Source organism: Peromyscus leucopus, chromosome 3, assembly GCF_004664715.2.
Source record: "Peromyscus leucopus breed LL Stock chromosome 3, UCI_PerLeu_2.1, whole genome shotgun sequence".
Classification (NCBI taxonomy): domain Eukaryota; kingdom Metazoa; phylum Chordata; class Mammalia; order Rodentia; family Cricetidae; genus Peromyscus; species Peromyscus leucopus.
Window position 1 is genome coordinate 131389430 of NC_051065.1, and position 24370 is coordinate 131413799.

Below are 24370 nucleotides of genomic sequence, written 5' to 3' on the forward strand. Positions count from 1 at the left end.
CTCTCCTGAGGATTGCTCCCAGGGTCTGGATTATCAGGTGTGAGGAATCTGACTTAGGTTTCTCAGATTTGACTGTGGTTTGGGATAGATAATTGCTAAAACCCTTTTAATCTCTAAACCACTGTGAATGATTTTGACATCTGTTAACTTTTTTCAGGGCTGTGATAAATACCTGACAGAAGCAACTAATGAAAGCAAGTGTCCATTTGACCTACAGTTCCTCCGTGCTGGAGCCATGAGGTACCTCACCAGACGGTACCTGCAGGACCCCAGCCCATGCAATAGTGGAACTCACATTCAGGGTAGGTCTTCTCACCTCACTTAACTCCAACTAGAAATTCCCTCACTGGCATGCCTAGAATTTGTCTCCTGGGTAATTCTAGATCCTGCCAACTTGACAATCATATATTACAGTGATATGAGGTCTAGAAGATGAGCTATTATAAATACACAGCTAAGATTTTAATTCATTTACTGTATAATAATGGTCAACATTCATAGAGCCAGGCACTTTTCCAACAATACTTTATTTGTACAAGTACTTTAAATTTTCCCAGCAGTTCCATGAAACAAGCATGAATCTCATTCTAATTTTAAAATGAGATGACATTAAGTTAAATTAAATAATTTAAAAGTACAGTACTTTTTAAGCTAGTGAACAAGCTTCATAGCTGGCTGGGATTCAACTGTAGGAACTCTATCTCAGAATGCATACATGTAAGAATTCAGCAATCCAGCTATTACATATTTCAAAATATTCATCCTGATTGAGAGAGGACCCAGCCCTGACCATCACAACTGCATTTGTGCAGCGTGGTCTACTATCCCAGAGAAGCTTTTGCTGGTACAGAAATTAATTTTGAAGTATTTCAATTATTCTGCTACCACAGAACTATTCATGTGTGTATAGGCATGTGCATGTACAGGTGCACATGCAAGCCTAGGTTGACATTAGGTATCTCCATCACACTCCAACTTATAGATTGACCTAAGTTCTCTCCTCTTGCTGAGCCCAGAGCTCACCATTTTGACTGTTCTGAATACCCTGCTTCATTTGTGATGTGCTGGGACTACAGGCCAACTGTCATACCCACGTAGTCTTTACATAGGTGCTAGGAACCAAACTCTGGTCCTCATGCTCAGGTATCAAGGGTTCTACATACTGAGCTGCCTCCCTAACTCAGAACATAATTTGTATGTTGATTTAATTAAACAACAGTAGTCACAGGGTCTATGACTTCTCCATCCCTGTGATTTTGACAAAGTTAACAGTACCAGGCATGAATTTCCTTCTATAGTGTGGGCCTCAAACCCAATCACAGTGGTTAGTTACACCCAGAACAGTTTTGCTGCTGTTATACAAATAGGCTTATCTTTCCTGATGAGTTGGTGGTGTAGTTTACAGAGTCACAGCTAGGTAAGACCATCAATACCTTTTCTCTGCCTGCATCTTACCTTCTGATGCTAGCCAGTAGGGAAGAAGCTTCTACCTCAATTCCAGCTCAGTTGTAGAAAGGAGCTTTAGAAGTCAAAGTTCATCTCCCATCCTAAGAATTGTGTGTATATCTCTAGCTCATCCTACTTTAAAAAATAGTTTCGCTAACTCTTGAGTTTATTAATCTTATTGCTGACATTTAGACATAATGATGTTGTATCAAGATTTTATTTTAAATGAGATATGTAGAAGTGAATGCTGGATACACCCCTCAATCCTATTCAGACATCATTAGCACACTGTGTGTGTACTCACATGCTTCTTCCCTTTCCCACCTCTTCCCACACATATCTACAAGTTCCTGGCCAGAAAAATCTCAAGAGTCAGTGTTTATTAGGATTTCTTATGAAGGGTGGACATTTAGGTCCTTTTCTCTGGTCCTTGTCCATTTCCTTTTCTTGGGCTTCCCTCATTGAGTGGCAGTCTGTCTTTGTGTCCCTCAAAAATAATATTGTTGAAGCTCTCTTTCTCTTCTTGCGAGGAAACATTTTGGGACATAACATACACACATCTGAAAAATAAACAATGTTATTCAGGCTTTGGGTCATCTATACCTAAATAAAATAGGGGTTTTGTCCTAACTCCGGAGAGGCAAAACTCAAACAAGACAATACAATGTTTATTTCTAATAATGTGTCAAAGGTCTCCATCTGAGGGTTCTGCATTTTCACTCCTTCTTCTGGCCTCCAAGGTCACCAGGATACATGTGTACACAGACACAGACACATAAACAAAAAAGAATTGTAAAATAAAATCTGAAAAAAAAAAAGATGGGCTGGTACTCACTTTGTTACTGTGTTGTAAAGCCTGGGGACATAAATTCCATGCTTGTGATACACATGCTGGAAAAAGGGAACTGACGCCTGTAAGTTGTCTTCTGACCTCTATAGTCTTTTAGTAGTGTGAGCATGTACACACACACACACACACACACAAATAAATACAATTTTAACAATAAATACATACAGTAGAGGGGGATAGAGGAAGACATCCATGGTTTACCTATGTGTGCTCTTAACTCCTTCCAGCCCTGTGTGTGTTCACCTTCAAAGCACAGCACTGAGCTCGCATGACTCGTCATCACTGAGTTCCATTGGCAGGAAGTATTGTGTCATGCTCAGTTCAGGAAAGAGGCTCAGCTTCCTTCGCCTTCTCGGCATCCAGGATGCTCACATCCCATTCTGCATCACTGGACCAGTTCTGAGCATGCCCTGAGGAGGGAAGAGTCTTAAAACGCTGCAAGAGATGTAAGAACCAAGGAAGGTTTTTCCCCACTGTCATGTCCTTAGGATACCCCCAGAGCCCAGGGAGACATAGAGTGCCTTAACTTCTGAGAGCCCCAGAGTGGAATTCAGCATGAAGCCTTCAGTACTTGTTTAAAAATTGTTTTTTCTAACCCTTCAATAGAATGTTTCACTTAATATTTTTATGAGTCCTGCCTTAGCTGTATCATATAAACACACAGAGAAAGAATTTAGCCTGTCTCTGTTTTCTAGATATTCTCCCATTGTTTTTGGAGTATGTGTTAGATAGATAGATAGATAGATAGATAGATAGATAGATAGATAGATAGACAGACAGACAGACAGACAGACAGATAGATAGATAGATAGATAGATAGATAGATAGATAGAGGAAGGTGTGTGGGTATACTCACGCCATGGCACATATGTGGAGGTTATTGGTTCACTTCTTACACTATGTGACATTCAGAAATTGAACTCTGGCTTGACAGCATGTGCCTTTACCTGCGGAGCCACCTAAGCTTAGTCATCACACTGGTCATATTGTAATGGTAATATAAGCCAGGTCATACTACCTTTATCCCGGAAACACACTGAGAAGCAGATGGTGACAAGTCACCCTATTCAATGCTGCATGCATACCACAGGCCCTAAGTTTTTCCTCATAGAGAAGTTGTTCCCATCTTAGAGATGGGAATACCAAGCCCACATGCACACATTAGGTTGTGAATGTGTAAAGCTCAACCCAGTCTTATTGGCAACGACAAGGTTCCTCTGCTTCATAGCTTCTCACTGATAAAACCAGGCTCTCTGGTCTGTAGCTTCATCCTCAGCAGTTAAGAGCGCTGAGGAGCATCAGCTGTGGGGGAAATAAGATTAATAACTGTTCTACATTGCTGGAAAATTGGCCATACCAGCCCCAGCAGCTAAACATGGGGTGAAGGTCAACAATAACCTGAACCCATCATTTCAAACCATCTTGAAATTTTACTTGAAAGTTTTATTTAAACAACCCTCATCAAAATTGAGAGAATCGTGGGTAGTTTTGCATTCAGCAAATTACATGTTTTATTTCTCAATCTTTAGAAAATTTTCATAGCTGTTTTTAAGAAGAGGGAAAGTTCTTAAAATCTAAATAATATATTTTGCTGAAAGACAAACTTAGGGATCCAGGAGAGGTTCATTCTCTCTCTCTCTCTCTTTCTCTCTCTCTCTCTCTCTCTCTCTCTCTCTCTCTCTCTCTCTCTCTCTCTCCCACCTTGGAGAAGAAGATAATAAGGAAAGGATGCTGCATTCCAGTAAACCAATAGAGGCGGCTAATGGACAGCAGTGTAGAAATCAGTGTGAAATCTCGGCTGTGTGGACCAGCCCATCTCACTGTAGACACACATTGCCCTCATTCTTGATGGAATTTTGCCTCAGATGTGGCAACGATTGCTTATTGCTGGTTTGGGTTTTGGAGATTTTATTTTTTAATTATGTGTATATGTGTGTGCTTGTTAGAGAGCCTGCGCGTGTGAGCACAGGTGCCCACTGCGGCCAGAGTTTTTGGATCCCTCTGGAGCAGGAGTTACAGCAGGTTATGAGCCACCTGACACAGGAACAAGGACTAAACTTGGGTCCTCTGGAATAGCAGTACTTACTCTCAACAAATAAACCATCTCTCCAGCCCCTAAGCTTTCTACAAGTTACACACACACACACACACACACACACACACACACACACACACACACACACACACACGACGATACCAGCTACCTTACAAATCCAACCCCTCCTCACACACCTACACACACACAGACACACTAACTATTGTTCCTGTGTCTACTCCAATGTATGTTTCCAACTGTTTTGTTCCCCGCCCCCATGGAACTTTGACTCCTGGGTGCTGACTTGTCCTAAGAAACACAGAAGTGTGAGGCATGTTTCTAGAATTACAGTAAGCAGGAAAATGACGAGGAAGAAATGAATAAATGGGTTTATACTGCCATCTGGTGACAGTGATACAAATGTACAGACAACACATTCTGAGAGCTCAAAACAAAATTACCAAGTAAAACCAGAATTTGGCACAGGTACACAGTCCCAGTCCTCAGAAGGTAGAGGCAGAAAGATAGTGATGACCTCATGGTTAGAGATTGGATCTTGCGGGGATTTGAGATGCCTCAGTTCTTGTTGTTTCTTTCTATAACTTCAGGAATAAAGTGGAGCTTCTAATGCTCAGGGCCAAGAATCATACAAAATGCTTAATTGTAGTTGGTTTTTCTTTCACTCTTTTGGGGGCCCACCATCCAGCTCCCAAATAAATATGGAGACTTAGTCTTACTTATGATTGCCTAGCCTTAGCTTGGCTTGTTTCTAGCCAGGTTTTCTAACTTAAATTATCCCATTTCTCTTTAACTACATTTTTGCTTCTGGGCCTTTTACTTTTCTTTATTCTATATATCTTTCTTTCCTTCTTTCCTTCTTACTCCATGGCTGGCTGTGTGGCTGTGTGGCTGGCCCCTGGCATCCTCCTCTCCTTTTCCCAGTCCTTGACCTTACTCTCCTCCCTAGATTTCTCCTTCTATTTATTCTCTGCCAACCAGCCCTGCCTATTTCTCTCTCCTGCCTTGCTATTGGCAATTCAGCCCTTTATTAGACCATCAGGTGTTTTAGACAGGCACAGTAACACAGCTTCACAGAGTTAAACAAATGCAACATAAAAGAATGCAACACATCTTTGCATCATTAAACAAATGTTCCACAGCATAAATGAATGTAACACATCTTCAAATAATATTCCACAACACTTAATTATTCTTTCAGCTCCTTGGGAGGACTCTGCCTCTCAAGATCATTCCAGAATTGAAACTTGAAGGGCATGTTGTGTGGTGGCACAACATTCACAGAAATGTCTCCTCTCATGTTTACCTTCCAGTAGGTCCTTCAGTATTTTCTAGAAAGTCATCCACATCATCAAACCAGATGAACTTCAAGGGTCCATTGTTCCGTCAGTATGGACTTCTGAAGTGACTGTGTAGGCTGGTATGCGGAGGGAGTCCACAGTCCTTTGTTACACCTAAGCTTCTATTATAACAAGCTTCTGCCAACACCGAGACAGGAGGACTGCCCTTACATAGCAAACTCTACAGAGGAAACCAAAGGTTCTCATTGATACGTAATTTGTTTGGCAGATCTAGCTGCCTCTCATTCTCTCTCCATCCATCCATCCATCCATCCATCCATCCACTCATCCGTCCATCCATCCTTCTTTCCCTCCCTCTATCCTTCCCTCTCCCTTCCTTCTTTTTATGATACTGTTAAGCATCCAACCGGAGGAGAAGGTTCAAGCTAGGCCAGCATTCTTCTATTGAACTGCATGGTGGTCTCTTGTCTTCCCACCCATACTATGAGCACACTGTCCTCTCAGCTACCTGGATCCTTTCCAAACTTTAAAATTCACCACTTCAAAACTGCTTCCAGAGCCAGAGAACCAGGGCCTGTGCAGCAAGATAGTAAGTGGCAAAAGAAACCTGTACAATAAAACAACTTCTGGAGGCATCACAATCCCTAACTTCAAGCTCTACTATAGAGCTACAGTAATAAAAACAGCTTGGTATTGGCATAAAAACCGACATGTGGACCAATGGAATCGAATTGAAGACCCTGACATTAACCCACACACCTATGGACATATAATTTTTGACAAAGAAGCCAAAAGTGTACAATGGAAAAAAGAAAGCATCTTCAACAAATGGTGCTGGCATAACTGGATATCAATGTGTAGAAGGCTGCAAATAGATCCATATCTGTCACCGTGCACAAAACTTAAGTCCAAGTGGATAAAAGACCTCAACATAAATCCAGCTACTCTAAACCTGCTAGAAGAGAAAGTAGGAAGTAGTCTTGAACGCATTGGCATAGGAGATCACTTCCTAAATATAACACCAGTAGCGCAGACACTGAGACAAACAATCAATCAATGGGACCTCTTGAAACTGAGAAGCTTTTGTAGAGCAAAGGATACGGTCAACAAGGCAAAGCGACAGCCTACAGAATGGGAAAAGATCTTCACCAACCCCACAGGTGACAGAGGACTGATATCCAGAATATATAAGGAACTCAAGAAATTAGACATCAAAACGACCAACAGTCCAATTGAGAAATGGGCTTTAGAATTAAACAGAGAATTCTCAACAGAGGAAACCCAAATGGCTGAAAGACATTTAAGGAATTGCTCAACATCCCTAATCATCAGGGAAATGCAAATCAAAACAACTCTGAGATACCACCTTACGACTGTCAGAATGGCTAAGATCAAAAACACTGAAGACACTTTATGCTGGAGAGGTTGTGGAAATAGAGGAACTCTCCTCCACTGCTGGTGGGAATGCAAGCTTGTACAACCACTTTGGAAATCAATATGGCGCTTTCTTAGAAAACTGGGAATCAATCCCCCCAAGATCCAGCTATACCACTTTTGGGCATATACCCAAGAAATGCTCAATCATACCACAAGAGCACTTGCTCAGCTATGTTCATATCAGCATTGTTTGTAATAGCCAAATCCTGGAAACAACCTAGATGCCCTTCAACTGAAGAATGGATAAATAAATTGTGGCACATATACACAATGGAATACTACTCAGCAGAGAAAAACAATGACATCATACGGTTTGCAGACAAATGGATCGATCTAGAAAAAATCATCCTGAGTGAGGTGACCCAGACTCAGAAAGACAAATATGGTATGTACTCACTCATAGGAAGATGCTAGATGTGGAACAAGGATGACTGGACTGCTACTCACATCACCAGTGAGGCTACCTGGAAAACGGGACCCCAAAAAAGACACGGAGAAATGGATGAGATCTACATGAACAGCCTGGTCATGAGTGGGAACAATGAAGAGCGACGGTCGAGGGAAAGAGAGTGGGAGATCCTAGCTGGATCAAGAAAAGAGAGGGAGAACAACGAATAGGAGACCATGGTAAATGAAGACCACATGAGAAGGGGAGGAAGCAGAGAGCTAGGGAGGCCCACGGAGATCCACAAAGATACCCCCACAAAAGACTGCTGGCAATGGTCGAGAGACGGCAGGAACTGACCTACTCCGGTGATGGGATGGCCAGACACCCTGTTAGTTGTGCCATAAACCCCATCCAAGGAAGGTCTGAGGAATCTGGATGCAGACATCCACGGCTGGGCCCCTGGTGGAGCACTGGGAGTCTAATTAGTGAGAAAGAAGAGGGTTTATATGAGCCAGAATTGTTGAAGCCAGGGTTGGATAAAGCACAGGGACAAATAACCAAATGAATGGAAGCACAGGATCTATGAACCAAAGGCTGAGGGGCCCCCAACTGGATCAGGCCCCCTGAACGGGTGAGACAGTCATTTGGCTTGATCTGTTTGGGAGGCAGCTGTGTGTTGGTGCCGGGTCCTGGGCTTGTTGCATGAATTGGCTGTTTGAATCCTGGGACCTATGCAGGGACGCTTGGCTCGGTCTGGGAGGGGGGACTGGACCTGGCTGCACTGAGTCTACCAGGTCGATCCTGGTCCTTGGGGGAGACCTTGATCTGGAGGAGGTGGGAATGGGGGGTGGGGTGGGGGAGGGGGAGGGGGGGCGAGAGTGGGAGAACAGGGGAATCTGTGGCTATTATGTTGAACTAAATGATGTTGTAAAATAAATTTAATAAAAAAAAAGCAAAACAAAAAAAAAGATAGTAAGTTGCTTCTTTATATGACAGGAAGTTATGCCCATGAAATCTCAGCAATATGGCTGCCTAAACAATAACAACACCAGTTGCCATGACAACACAGATGCAGAAAATGTCATTAGACCGTAGATGGACCTACAGGCAACTAATGGCTGTAGAGTGGAAGAAACAGTCTTCTCCAGGGACAATCCTCCTGGAAGTTTGTCTAATCCCAAATAGTCAGCCACATATACATACAAGCAACACTACATGGACTCAGCAGTTTTTAGGTGAGTGAGAGAGAAGGGTAGAAATGATGTAAATATAGGATTTATGCATGAAATTCTCAAAAAATTAAATTTTTTAAAAAGCTTTGAGGTTTATGTATACATTGAAGGCGCTTTCCACTAGTCACTGCTCTTAGCATTCTGTGTGTATAGTATTATTTTTTAATCTTTAGAAAAATGGGAGTTGGGGGATCATCATCCTTATTTAATAGTTGACAAAGCTCAACTAACCCACATCTGTATGGAGAAAGAGAAGGAACCAGGTTTGGAAGCAGGCTCAGTCTCCCTGACTCCTTTCTTCCTAATTAAGTAGATTGTTTGTTCTGATTGTTACATCGGGTCTTTTCAAGGTGCACACATGTGTAAGCACGCATGCATTCAGCTTCTAGAAGAGACACAATGAATGTCACATTTGTATTTAATCATAACAGTATATACATTTCAATATCATCCTTATGTGCAGCTGAGCCAAATGACTTGAGACTAGAAATCACTCCTGACCCTTCTGTTTAGCACCCCCCAGGGCCCAGGTTAGCAAGTAAGGAGATTCTGTGGGCCACAGGTGAGGGTACAAGGCTCAAGAGGCCAAGGCCACCTTCAGGTGCAGGTCAGGTTGGAATCCAGCTTATACTACATGTGACCCTGTCTCAAAAAAAAAAAAAAAAAAAAAAAACTGTAATTAAAAACAACTGTAGATTCTAAAACCAGACCATATTCTTCCATGTGCCAACTATGAAATGTCAAAATGGGTTCTTGTCCTCTGTTCAGCAACTTTAGGATATTTATGAGGCTTGTTGAAAAAAATGAATGAAGCAGGCTGGAGAGTTGTCTCGGCAGCTGAAAGCGCTGTCTGCTCTTGCAGAGGACCTAGGTTTGATTCCCAGCACCCAAATAGTCACTTACAATTGTCTATAATTTTAGTCCCAGAGGATTCAAAACCTCCTTCTGACTTTCAAGGGCTCTGCACACATATGGTATACATACAAACATGCAAGAAACACTCATGCACATCATAAAATAGGCCAGGCAGTGGTACATGTCTTTAATCCTAGCACTTGGGAGGTAATGATGGCCAGATCTCTGATTTTGAGGCCAGCCTGGTCTACATAGTGAGTTCCAGGACAGCTATAGCTACACAGAGAAACCCTGTTTTGAAAAACTAATCATCATTATCATCATCACCATCACCATCACCATCATCACCAATATCATCAAATAAATGATTTTACAAATTGGCTGAGGGTCTAAGGAAAAAGTCTTTGTCTTGAATGCCTGATGACATGAGTTCAATTCCTACACCCCTGGTAAAGAAGCTGGGTATGATGTCATCTGCTTGTTATCACAGCTCTGAGAAGTTGGAGAAAAGAGGATCCCTTGGACTTGCTGGCTTGCCAGCCAGATTAGCCTACTTGGTGAGCTCTGGGCCAATGACAGGCTCAGTTTCAAAAAACAAGGAGAATATCACCTGAGGAATAACACCCAAGGTTAATCTCTAGCCTCTATACTTACATGAACACACACACACACACACACACACACACACACACACACACACACACACACACACACGAGAGAGAGAGAGAGAGAGACAGAGAGAGACAGAGAGACAAAGACAGAGACAGACAGACAGACAGAGACAGAGAGAGAGAGAGAGAGAGAGAGAGAGAGAGAGAGAGAGAAGAAATGAATTATGGCTGCTCACTTTTTAATATCCCTGCCTCTTCTGCTTATCGACTCTTCAGTGCACACTGCTGGTTGTTTTCAGTAACATGGCCATGGCTTTATCAAGGGGCCAAAAGAGTTTCAATTGTCTTTAGAAGGTGATATTGGCCCAGTCTCAGTGATAATTCTGCAACGATGGGACGAGTCATTTTACATGGATTACACAGCCCCACCCTCGTCCTTGATAGAATATGTAGATCTTGCAGAAAGCTGACGGCACCATGCTCCCAGGTTTCTGGTCTGGCTGTGACCACATGGAAAGTTCTAGATATGGAGTAGCAGCTTTATTTGTCTGTCTTGTCTGTCCCCAGAGGTCTGAAATGACTCCCACACTCTCTGTCCATCCCCAGATAGCTGAGGTGAATAAATCAACTCTGTTGTTGGTTTTTTTACTCTACTTTTTTGGTTCTTTTGCTCTTTTAGGGGGCCTGCCACCCAGCTCCCCAATAAATCACACATGGAGGCCTATTCTTACTTAGCTTATTTCTAGCCAGCTTTTCTTAACTTTAAATTAACCCAGCTACCTTTTGCCTCTGGGCTTTTTCCTTTTCTTACTTCTGAATATCTTACTTTCACTCTTATTCTGTGGCTGACTGTGTGGCTGGGTGGCTGCCACTAGTGTCCTCCTCTCCTTGCTCTCTCTTGCTTTTTCTCAGATTCCCCCCCCCACCTGCCATTTATTCTCTCTGCCTGTCAGGCCTGCCTCTCCTCTCTCTCTTGCCTAGCTATTGGTTGTTAAGCTCTTTATTAGACCATCAGGTGTTTTAGACAGGCAAAGTAACACAGCTTCACAGAGTTAAACAAATGCAACATAAAAGAATACAACATGCCTTTGCATCATTAAACAAATGTTCCACAGCATAAACAAATGTAACACATCTTATAATAATACTCTAGCACACAACTTGTTTCAACTCTGGCTTCTAGGATATTTCCCTAACGTACAAACTCAGAAAAAACAGGAATATAAAACCATGTAAGTTCAGAAGCTACATCCATATGAACTTCTTCCTCTCTGCCAGCTGTATGTCACCACTGAGAAGACAGTGAATAAGGACAGAGAATATTCCAGAAAAAAAAAAAAAAAAAAAAAAACGGTTTTAAAGAAAATGTCTATTCGCGACACTGGGGATGACAAGAGCTCTCCAAAAACTACTCTTTAAAAGTGTAACAGGTTTGTACACACTGCACAAATATCCAACAACAGGAGCCAGTGTCTAGTTGACAGGAAATAGCCATAGAGAGTAAAGGAATCAGGAAGATGGATAGAGAAAAGCACAGGAAGTAGTAAGGAGGGACTTTGAGTGTGGTGGTCTCTTTTGGTTTGGCATGGTGGCTAAGGAGGAAAGTAAACTAGTTGCTTCTCAACTTCTCTGAGCTAGCAAGTTTTTACTTGGAAGTCAGTCTTTATTGCTAAAACTGTAAATTATAAGATTAGATAAAAACAACAGACGGGGTCTTGCCATTTTGGCTAGGCTGGCCAGGCAGTGAGCTCTTGGGATTCTCTTGTGTCTGTCTTCCAGTGCTGGGATTGCAGGAACACACGCCCACGCCTGATGTTTTACATGGGCGCTTGATCTTCAAACTCAGCTTCTCATGCTTGCACAGCTCCCTGTTTAATCCTCTAATATCATTCTTCTATAAATTCGTGAGTTACTCATTTAAATAGTGGTTACCCAGGGTTTCTAAACATCACAAAAAGAGAATTAACCAGGAAATATGTCTCTGTAGGAATTTACAAACCCTACCAAACAGTCTTGTTAAAATCAATTCTAAATCTCATTGGAACTCTAAATCTAATTATGAATTCCTAAAAACTTCAGAAATACATAAAATGAAACCATAGAAATGCAATCAGGAAATCCAATTTCTTTGGAAAATAAATTACAAAAGAGCTTGTGAGAGACCATACCAATTAAAGTGGGTATTTTTAAAGAAATATCTTAGTAATTGGAATGATTAAGCTTACTTTGAATGTGTTACAAAGCTAACAGCAAATCTTGACACAAGAAGGAAAACTGAAGTACTCATAGTTCTTGATGATATTGAGAAAAAATTTTATATATCAGTGTTCTTATATTGGTGTTACTAACTAGCATAACAATATATTAAAGATAAGAATGAGTATTGTGTGCTGTGACAGTAACATCAGGTATAATGGTACTATAGTGGCCGAACTAACAAAAGCTCCTTGTCGTAATAATGAAATATTCATAAAGTAATATCTTCAAAATAAAGATAAAAAATAACCAAAACCCAAAACTGTGACATAAGGTGATCTCATGTGTTGGAATAAGTGTAAAGGGGAAAGTTGTTTTTTATTTTTATTTTTTTGGTTTTTTTGGGGGGTTGTTGTTGTTTCTCTTTTTGTTTTTGTTTTGTTGTTGTTGTTTTGAGACAGGGTTTCTCTGTGTAACAGCTCTGGCTGTCCTGGAACTCACTCTGTAGACCAGACTGGCCTCAATCTCACAGAGACCCCCTTGTCTCTGCCCCCCGAATGCTGGGGTTAAAGGCGTGCACCACCACGGCCTGGCTCATCGATTTGTAATTCTCTAAAACTGTTCATGAGTCTTTGGGAAATATTTTTTATGTCTTTGGCTTCTCCGTAACAAAAAAGGAAATGGGAATTTTTACAGTAAACCAAGCAAGAGCCATCTACTGGTCCACATCCACCTCTCCAGTCTCATCCACCCCAGAGCTTTGCTTATCTCAGCCTAAGAGTGTGGCTACGTTCCTTTTCTGTGACTATGGTAAGTTCTTTGTCCAGAGAGGAGAGAAAATAGATATCTGAGAGACAGTAGCAGGAAGTTTCCCAAAATCTACGCAAGGCTTCCACAGGAGAGGAAGCAATTGCTTTCTGTGCCCAGATAACGATACTGTTATCTACGATATGCAGCAAGTCTACTTCAGTCCATGGTGATCTGATGCCCAAAGCCCATCTAAATCCACAGCTGAGTGCCTGAGGCTGGGTGCTTCACTGAGAAAACCTTAGTCCCACTGTGAGTGATGTCATCCCCTCTGAGTGACCCCAGACTCCAGCAGTAGCAAGGCCTGTCTTTGAGGCCAATGGCAAACAGAGGTGAAGCCTTCAGGGCTGAGGCATACCCAGAAGGCAGTGGAATCCCTCCCTTAGTGTACCGCAGCAGGAACAATGGAGGAGAAGGCTAACAGAGATGTGCAGAGGTTCCCCAAACATGCTCTCTTCCCAGATGGTTTTGTTACAAGGCAAATGGTGACAGAGTGGGTGGGTGGCTACATCCAGGAAAAGAGATGACAGAGAGGGATATCTGAGAAACTCGCAGACGAGTGGAAAAGAACAGAGAGAACTGAAACTAGGGGTGTTACATGTCCCTAAGTATTCATGCATAGGGACACACACACACACACACACACACACACACACACACATGCTTTTGTGCTTCAGGTCCATTGTAGAAATGTGGCCTTAAAATAAACAGGGCAAGACAAAGGGCACATTGCAACACATACTGTTGAGTCATGCAGATGCTTATATAATTTTGTACCCATTCTTGTCACCTTGGCAAGAATCGATAGTCCCTAGACCCCAAAATAGCTCCACATGTGATTCCTGGCTGACTGGGAAGAGGACGGCACCTGGCATGGTGAGCATTGAGCACGCCCGAAGAAGCGATGACCCAGAAACCATCCTCCCGTACAGAATCAGGTCACAGGAATTTCGGAGGATAAATCTGGCAGCTGGAACATCGTTAGGGTACGAAAAGTATCCTTTTATTATAGCTTGAATTTCATACAGCATTTCAAAAGGAATATCAATCATGGTTAAGAATCATGTGACTGGGTGGGCTTGGATCTCAGTGAGTAAGCCCTTGCCTAGTGTGTGGAGAGGGCCTAGGGTCTGGGTCTCAGCAGCTCCCCGCAAAGTGTCATAACATGTTGTCTCTGACTATTCCTTTGGCGATATGTTAACCAGTTAGTTATTGATTTTATTCTGAGCCTATGGCTGAGAGATCGGTGAGTGAAGTCTCTTTGTCAACAACAAAGCAAACAGAGTCAATTGAGTGGAGTGGCCTGGCCAACATCACTGAACTAAAATAGCCCAGGCCCAGAATTCATTTTAACCATTACATTTACATCTCATCCTTTAATATATCACCATCATCCAGGGCTGTGCTGATGAAATGCTTTAACTCTAAACTTTATCGTAGCAAAGCATTTGTTTTCTGGGATAGTCTGGACCTCAGATAAACAATAAGATAATAATTTTATTATAAGGAGCTGATCTGGAATGAAGAAAACAAATGGTTTTATTCATTGTATTCCTCTAAGAATCAAATCAAGAGAGGTTACTTTATTTTAAAAATGAACCTTAAATCCAGACTTTCTTTCTAAAAATTGATTTGTATGGTATTCTTTGGGGTGTTTTGTCTGTGTTTGTGTACCATGAGGGTGCCTGGTGCCTGTGGAGGCCAGAGAAGGATATTGGATGCCCTGGAACTGGAGTTACAGATGGTTGGAAGCCACCATATGGGTGCTGGGAATTGAACCCAGCTCCTCAGGAAGAGCAGCCAGTGCTCTTAAGCCCTGAGCCATCTCCCCAGCCCCTGTCCTGCTTTTCTCCTCTCACAGCTCACCATGGCTCCACCTTCTATGAAGACTTGATGTTACAGAATTGAACAGACCTCTCATTAAAGAACCCATGATTACCCATCGCCCACACGGTCGATTTCAACCCATGAGAGGTTGGTGAAGAGCAGGGTTGCAGCTCAGGGATAGAGCGAGCACCTGGTGTGACCTGGGTTAGATCTCTAGGCCTGCAATATAAGAACAGGAGGAAGGAGAGGAAAAAAAGAAAGGTTGTGGGGAGTGCCAGTTTAACGTTGTGCGCAGTTCTACAAAGCTTCCAGCAGGTGGCAGTGTCTAAGACCATTACTATACCACAACTTGACTGCTGCTAATTTCCACAAAGAGAGGATGTTCAACAAGGGGGCTCGTGCTAGGGGTGAGCCCAGGCCGCCACTCAGCCACACCCTCCACTGCCAACAAACAAGTCTTTAAGCTTTGGCTAAAGCTGCTTTTCCAGCCAGTGTGCCCTTGTCTTTGGGACTAACTGTCACCATTTCCTGATAGTTTTTTTTTTTCATGTGGGGCTGCCCTTCAACTCAGACCTAGAATACTGTTTTTTTTTTTTTTTTTTTTTTTTTAATATAGGGTACAAGTACCAGTAGCCGCTCCCCCCACCACCACCCCATACAGAGTCTCCTGTGGCCCAGGCTCTTCTCAAAGTCACTGTGCAGCTAAAGATGACTTGGAGCTTCAATTTCTGATGACCCTGCCTCCACGTCCCAAGGCTGGAGTTGCAGGTGTGTCTACCATTCTTGGTTTAATGCAGTGCTAGGACTCAAACCCAAGACTTGGCACATGCCAGGTGAGCACTCTACCAATTGAGCTATAATGCACCCCAGCCTCAAACATTAATTCTCTCCCTATGACCTTGCCTGGTAAGCTTCAGAGTGCGGTTGCTTTGTGCTAGCTCTTGGTCATGCATAAACACAATAAAGTCTAATAAAGATTAGACTGTTGACATGCACACAGGTGACCACATGCTCATGGTAGATCTGTTACCTAGCAACAAATAACTGCTCATCACACTTCCCTAACAGATAAGGCCGTGCACAAACTACTTAACTGCATCCTTACCTCAGCGGAAAAGGCACAAGTCCTCTGAGCTCACTGAAGTCAGTCTCACCTCCATAGGTAACCTTGGACTCCTTGCTTAAACATCTCCTGTTTCAGTCTTCCTGAAGCCGTGTGCTAGCTTGCTTCAAAACACTCTTCATCAAGTATTCACTGAGATTGGCCCCTCTCCTGTCTTCACCGCCCCCCACCTCACCTTCCCTGGGCATCTTCTTGGAATTCAGGAAAACATCATTTTCAGAGTTAAATTCTGTACATGTAGATCCTGCTATTTTTAGCTTGATAATTATAAAGTTGGTTTGGGCTTTATTAATTCCCTAATTTAGAAATCCTGGAGATTAAGCCCAGGACCTCAGCAAGCTAAGCATGAATTCTACCACTGAACTACACTCACAGTCTACATCCAATTTCTATATACTCAAAGAATCATCTGTGGTCTCTGGAGCATCTTTAAGATATCATCCATTGCTCATGTTCAGCCACTTGAGAATTCCCGTGACTTTTAAAAGAAAGCTCTTTCCAAAGATGTGTGTAATAGTCTTATCTGTCGTACCTTTCTTTTCTTTTTTCTTTTTCTTTTCCGGACAAGGTCTCGGGTTAAACAAGCTAGCCTTGAACTCACTATGAATCCACAAACGACCTTGCACTTCTGGTCCTCCTGTCCCTGCTTCCTAAATAGGTGCTAGGGTTACAAATGTGTGGCACCACATCATTTATGACTCAAACCCAGGGCTTTGTATATGCTGAGCAAACAGTCTACCACATGAGCTACATCCCAGCCCCACTTTGCTACTCTTTGTGAGAGCTAACGACTATAGTGTACATACTTAGTATGTCTGCGCATCCATACAAGCATGCAGATCATGGGTGTAGGATGAGGTAGCCTCACACAGAAAGTATCGTCAGACGGCCCATTGCGACCACCTTTCACCAGAATGCCACCCTGGCTTCTCACAGCCTCCATCCACATTTGCTTTTAAAACAGTTGAGTCATCTTGCATAGTGTGTCCATTCGTTACTTTTCTACGTCTGTGATAAAACATCGTGACCAAGGCAACTGGTAGAAGGAAGGGTCTATACATCCCCACCACAGTGGGGAGCATGGCGGCAGGCAGGCAGGCACCGGAGCAGCAGCTGAGAGCTCACATCTTGATCCACAAACAGGATGCAGATAGAGCTAACTCAAACTGGCCAGAGTCCTAAGGCATATTAGTTAATTGGATGCTCATTCTTTATCTCTGATAAACCAGTCTTCATTCTCTTTCCCTGTGTGTGCACCTTGTTAGAAAAATCCAGTTCCCTCTAAGGAAAGGTTTAGTAACTCCCCCCACCCGCACCCCCACCAAACTGTAAAACAGCAATGAAACAAACTGTGGGCGATCTGCACATGAAGAAAATGAAGCTCTGACCTGACTCATCCAGCATGGGTTTTCTTTCTCAGGGTCACCTGGGGACTTTGAAAGGACACTAACAGGCTGTTTGTACAGGCCACACTTGACTACATGTGAAAAGGTCTAGGAAATGCCTGGGCTTTTGGGGTAATTCTGTCCAGCTACACCTGTAATCACAGCACATGGAAGGTGGAGGCAGGAGGATTAGAAAGAAATTCAATCACATCCTTGGTTACTGATAAGTAAAAATATCCCCCATTAGTGGGTAACTCCATTGATGCAATAAGCCAATCAAGACGAATGAATAAATCCAGGTTTAATAAACAGAGCAAAGCAACTCCCGGGTGACTCTGGGAAGGCAGGGGAGAAATTGAGAGGCAGGTCTAGTGACCAGGTCTTAAATACCCTGTAGGTGGGGTCTTCAGCAGCCCAAGGGAGGAGCTGACCTTGGTGGGCTTTCTGAGGGGAGGGGTCTGAAATGGGAGGAGTAAGACTGGAGAGGGATTCCCAACAATTACGTGGTAAGTTCAAGACCAGCCTCAGCCACATGAGACCTCAGCTAAGAAACAAAAACAAAATGGCAGAGGGGTTTGCACCATGTGTGAGAGTCTGTCAGAGTCCAGCTCCAACCTGCTCCCACCTTTCGAAGGGTTCTTGGGTGGAGGAGAGAGGAATGAGAAAATATCAGATAGATAGACCTAGAAAACGAGGAGAAAGACAGATGCAGGATAGCTTCAGGGGGCCTGGGTCAATACCCAACAGCCTTGAAGATTATTCAAAAGGGCTTTTTATAATATGCCAGGGAAGAGGCAAAAGACCTCCCCCCTTGCAAGATCAAAGCACACCATATAGCCAAGTATAGACCCTTCCAAACACCTGGTAAACATGCCTCTGGCCAAATCATCTTCTTATGCAGCCCTGCTGGGTAAAGCAAGCTCAGATTCTCTGACCCTGAGTAAGTTTTCACTCAGAAGCCTCTGTGGGTTTCCACTATCATATAACTCCATGGTCCTAAATACCACCAAGTCCAACATTAACATGGGTTAACCCAGTATCTACCAGATACAATCTGCCCTCAGAAAGATCAATGTAAACAATGGGCAAGTGGGGTTCACACTCTCTGCTTGTGACCAGTGTTTGGGAATGGCTGGAGTGTGTATCTGAGAGCTCCTGTAACACAAGCAGTTATGCAGAAGTATCTGTGTCTTCAGTGTGTGTGTGTACGTGTGGAGGGGGGCAGGGGAGCACTGATGAGATGTCTGCATTCCCTTTATTCAAAAATGCACACACATGTGTGTACCAATTGTACAAAACCCAGACGATTAATGGAGCTGAGAGTCACGAAGGTGAGGAAGGTTGGGAGCCACACATCCATCTGTGGGTCTGGTTTTAGGCAGTGTAAAGATAAACTACATTTTTCAGAAAATAGGAAATATTGGGAACACAAGAAGATATTCCTTAATTTAAGCAAGTGTGCACGCACACGTGCATGCACACACACACATACACAAACACACACAGCCTGAGCTATTGAATTAGGAAGGTCTGTACCACATGTCATCCTCGGCTTCCCTGCTCTGCTCATCTTGCCTGACTCATGTAATCCATTCCCTGATTCTATTCACTTTGCTTCTGTTTATCTCTTTTCCTCTCTAATTCAGCCTTGTGAATAAAAAGCTTCTCTGTTTTAGCTCTCTCTGTTTACGAGCTCCATGCCTGAGATAGCCCTGGATCATTAGCAAATGGATTCATGTGACTGCTGGACTCCACGCAACCTGAGCTCAGAAACTCTGTCTTGTTGGATCTAAACAGTGTCTGGCACCCAGACATGTGGAATGACTCTGTGTGAATAACCAGGTACATACACACACACACACACACACACACACACACACACACACACACAGGACACATATGTTTGGTGGGTGTGTATTCAGGAAGCTTATTAGAACTCATTGAACTTGGAACAATTCTACAGGATCTGATGACCTTGTTTAGAAGGAGCCAGGGCCTATGAATAAATAATGGTCTCCTGAAAGGGGTAGACACTTCCTGTATGGCTAAGCACTCATGTGGTTTGCATAAATGAATTTTTATAATAAAGATTTTCAGGGTCAGTGAGATGGTTCAGCCCTTGATGGCCACTTGCCATCATGCCTGACTGCCTGTGTTGCATCATCAGGATTCACTTGGTGGAGGGAGAGGACCAACTCCTGAAAGGTAAGTTCTGACCTCTGCATGCACACATGTACATACACATACATATACATGCACACACATATACATGTCCATACATATACATACACATAAAAATTAATTTCAACTCTTCATCACTTTTAATTATTATTAAGTGCACATGTGTATAAAACTTAAAAGCCATCGAAAGACAACACAATGGAAAGGAAATTCCCCGACCTGATCCCCAGCTGTCTAGTTCTCTCCCTCAAAACCACTGGCCTGAGTACAACCTTTTCCTAAGGAGCTGAGGCATCTTTTAATATTTAAGACTGTTCTATTTTATTTAATCTTATGTGTAGAGTATGAGTGTGCATGCCTGAGTATATGTGCACCGTGTGCATACAGAAGCCCATGGAGGTCAGAAGAGGCATTGAATCCCCTGGAACTGGAGTTATAGATGGTTGTGAGGGGCCAGGTGGGAGCTGGGAACTGAACCCAGATCCTCTGCAAGAACAGGAGGTACCCTTAACCACTGAGTGATTTCTCTTACCCCCTCCCCCCCTACACACTTAATATGTTACTTTAAAAAAATATACATCCAAGATAAACTATTTGCTTGTGGCTGAGGTATTCTCAGCTTTTGACAACTGCCAAAAGGAAGTTTGCTGGGTGGCCACTGACATGGATGGACATGTGGAGTCAGGGGCCCCTATGAGGTTTCCAGGCAGATTTGCCCAGGAGGCAGCTGGAAATAGAGACCTGGGGCTTAGGAGAGGGGTCTGGGCAGGAGGTGGAAATCGAGGGTAATACGTTGTTGATGCCATAGCATCATAGCAGCAGCCCACACAGCACGGATAGAGGGGGCGAGATGCCGGCTGCCCCGTGAATCCTGGCAGATGCTAGCAGAGCTCACACCCAAACCAGGAAGGATAAGGGGGCAGTTTATGGTGATCGATTTCAACATCAAAGTAAATCCTAATTCTGTACTCTGCTGTTTCTATATAGGACTGTGCCAGGAAGGCAGCCCTCAGGATGCTGGAGAGAGAGGAGCCAGAAAGTGTTACTAACAAAGTGAGAAATGAAGAAAGGATTCATCGACGACGATCTACAGATGCACATGCTGGAAATGTGGGACTACGGAAGCAATTGACACAAGTCTGTGTCTTTTAAAGCAACAGCACCACCACCACCACTACAGCATGGTCCCTTATGACCAGACTGACCTCAAATTTGCTATGTGGCTAAGGACGACCTTGAGCTTCTGATCCCTCAGCCTCCTGCCCTAATTGCCAGGATTACAAATATACACTACCACGCCGAGTTTAAGCAGTTTTGAGGCTCAAACCTGGGCTCAAACAGGTTCGTGAAGCCTGTGTTCTGTACCCTTATTGCCCCTCACCTTGGCACATTTATACGTGTGAATGAATCCCCTTGGGTGGCCTTGCCTCCTGCAGGCTGGTGGAACAGTGGAAACACCTGTCTCAGGTTGCCCTGATATGCAAATCACTCACCTGAGCTTAACAAGAGTTTGAAGTCTGCTGCCAAATCTGTTCAAAAGTACCTAGAGAGGCCAGGAGCTCAGTAGAGGGTGCTTAATAAAGCATGTGGGAGGAAGGGGGGATGGAGGGAGAGAAGAGGAAGGGGAGGGAAAAGAAAGGAAAGGAGACAGGGAAGGAAAGAGAGAGGGGATATATTTTATATTTTAAGTACGTATATATTTATTTTTACCTAGAAATTTTACTGTGCCCATTGCACAAATTGTTTAATACAAGAAAACTATTCCAGTAAGCCTCATATGCAGATAAAGCTGTGAAATCTGTAAAAAGTTTGTAGGTTTGCCCTGTAGGGTTCGCATACCAGTTTTCAGACTGAAGAAGCACAAAATACAGACAACACAAGATACGTGGCCAACTGTGAAAGATTAACAACAGAGAGGTTAACAGTAAATACTAATATATACAAAGCAAAATCGATGTCTCTACATCACGGTCATTCACATTTGGAACGAAATTTTTTGATAGATTGGCAAAAAGAAAGCATTAATTCATAGGATCAGAGTGTAATGAGACGGCAGGCGGGTGAGGTTATCCCCTCCTGGAGAACAGCTTGTTCGTGCTGGTCGGCTCATGGGTCTACAGAGGTGCTGTGTACATGGCGTCAGGTCTTTAGACAATGAAGAAAGACTTCAACCATGCTCAGGGGAGAGCATCCCTGGAACTGCCCCTCCTTCCACTTGCTGTGTGGAATGCTGGGAAAGTTTTTTTTAATCAGCTCTGCGGGAGTGCACCTCTGGAAATTCACCTTCAAGAAAAACTAAGACCTTGTGCCTGATGGGTGACTCACTCCTCCAGGCAGTTTCTTACCAACTCCATGTAGGAGGCCTTGAGTGCCTGGCTTGTTTCGCCTGCCCCTAGGAGGCGGGAACAAACACGTGTTCACCCCAGATCCTGCACCGAGGAAAGACCCCCGCCTAGTCCAGCTTGTGAACCCCTGAGTATACTTACCGGAGTATAAGTGAGGGGGTGCTTGTGGGAGAGTGAGTTACCCCAGACAGCTGCAACACTGAGAAGCCTCCCACCACATGGGTTAAGGACCTCCTTCCAGCTGCATAGTCTCTCCTTCCTTTACCCTTCCTAAGACCACGTGCAGATGGAACAGAATTAATTACAGCTGGGAGGGAGCCGCTGGTGAGCATGCAAAGGTGTCTCATGACAATCTAATAAGACCCCCACCCCCTCCTTTGACGTAAAAGGTCAAAAGACTACCCTTGTTGGGGAGGGAGGTCTCCTGTCCCTAACCATGGTTACTCCACAAAGTGGAGATGGCTGCTTTGTTTAGAGAACATGGGTCCACAAGCTCACACCTGGAAAGCCCCAGGTTCCAACCCCAGCCCCACAAATTAAAAAATAAAATGAAGGTTCATTTTTTTCTTTTTTCCAAAACAGAGACAGCAAAATTTAGTATGTGATTACTGCATGCGTTTTTCCATGAAAGGGGGATTCTTCACCAAAGGTGTGTCCACTGCTGCCTTCAGACCCTCAAGGAAAGAAAACTCCAGTTCCATGGGCACTGGTTGGTTTGAGTCCAGGAATGTTTTACCAACAGCATCACTTCTAAACCCTGGCACTGCTTAAAGCAGACACCAACCAGTCTATATCCAGCTAGGTGCTCCCATGTAGACTATGAGAGCTATGTAAAAGAAGAGCTGGGGAAAGACATGTGTGCCTCTTCCCTTGGCCATCAGACCATTGAAACAATCGAGCCCCCCCCCCCCCCACACACACACCAAGGAACTGGAATTGTCTTTGTTCTTTTTCCCAGTGTGACAACTTTGGATAAATCCTCTTTCTCTGCCTTAATTGCCCTCTTTAATTGGTCAGTGGAGGACAGGTATCCATACCTACGTTGTTAGGACTGCCAGGGCCCAGCTTTTGACCTAACAGCTAGGTAATATCACGAGTCAATTAAAATCTGCTGATACAATTCACACTATAACTAGCTCCCTTCTAAAAAGTATAGTTAATGATTCCACGGGGGGCGGGGGGGGGGGCGAGGAATCATCCGCCATTAAACCTTCTTAAGAAATAGCTAGACAGTCAGAATCCAAACACAGTTCCTCTGCCACGGTAGCACTCAGTTCTCTTCTTGCCAGTCGCCTGGGGTTCTCCCTGCTGCCTTTTTCTCATAGAACATAACAGATTAGAAAGAAACATGACATGAAGGAGTCTACGGTGAGAGGCGTGGCTCGGGGTTCAGAACACAGTGACTGTGTGTAACACCCTGGATTAAAAAAGAAAAATCTAAGGACAAGTGAATCCTCTAACCTTGAGTCCTACCTCGGAGTTCATTTCTTTGTGTTCTGTAGCAGTCACCCTCATTTCAGCCTTCCCTCCCCTCCACCGCGCTCAGGCACTGGTAACTATGATTCTACTCTGCGTTTCAGGGAGAACTGTTTTAGCTTCCACACTCTTAATTCACACAGCAAGGGTAAGTGGCAGCTAGTCTGTATTAGCTATACACACTGAGTATGTACTTGGGTTAGATGATCTCCAAAGCTTTTAGGTTCCACAGTTCAGTTGCCCTCGTTCTAAAACATGGCACCCTGACCATGGGAGATAACCTTTTTAAGACACAAGAAGAAAAACAACCACCACAGGAGTCTGTTGCACAGGTGAGCTTTCCATGCCCTCCACCCTCAGCGCTGGGCTTCACCCCTGCACTTCATGAACACTAATCATGGTGCTTTAAGGAGCTGCACCAGGATCACATTCTTCTTCGAGGGTAGGGGGGGAGGAGAGCAACAGGGTTTCTCTGTGTGGACCTGGATGTCCTAGAACTTGCTCTGTAGATCAGACTGGCCTTGAACTCAGAGATCCACCTGTCTTTGCCTCCTGAGTTCCGGGACTAAAGTTGTGTGCCACCATGCCTGGTCATGATCACGTCCTTTATTGCCTATTTTACTCACTTGTTTATGTACATGCTCTATTAGTGTACACAATCCCATTAGCAGGCATCTCCTCTTGTGTGTCTCGGTCCCTGAAGCAGTACTGGTCACATGGGAAAGTTCTCAGTATCTACTTTTAGAGAGGAAAAACCTAACTTCTCTTTTGATGATTGGTTGTTTTTTACATTTGTATTCAATTTTATAACCTGTCTCCCTCCCTGGGAATGATTTACTTTAACTTCTTTTGCTCTC

General features: G+C 43.6%; 1 long non-coding RNA gene across 4 annotated transcripts; it reads left to right on the top strand.

Moving 5' to 3' along the window:
• The first annotated feature begins 14008 nt into the window (after positions 1–14008).
• Positions 14009–22935, top strand: LOC114700287. 4 transcript variants are annotated; one of them, XR_005091153.1, is made up of 6 exons: positions 14009–14162; positions 15038–15150; positions 15620–15836; positions 19188–19353; positions 19679–19716; positions 20680–22935. It is a non-coding gene; the product is annotated as an uncharacterized LOC114700287 (long non-coding RNA). The 4 variants fall into 4 exon arrangements; XR_003735654.2 differs by having other exon boundaries at positions 19188–19716; XR_005091154.1 differs by having other exon boundaries at positions 15620–15771; positions 19188–19716.
• The last annotated feature ends 1435 nt before the right edge of the window (positions 22936–24370 follow it).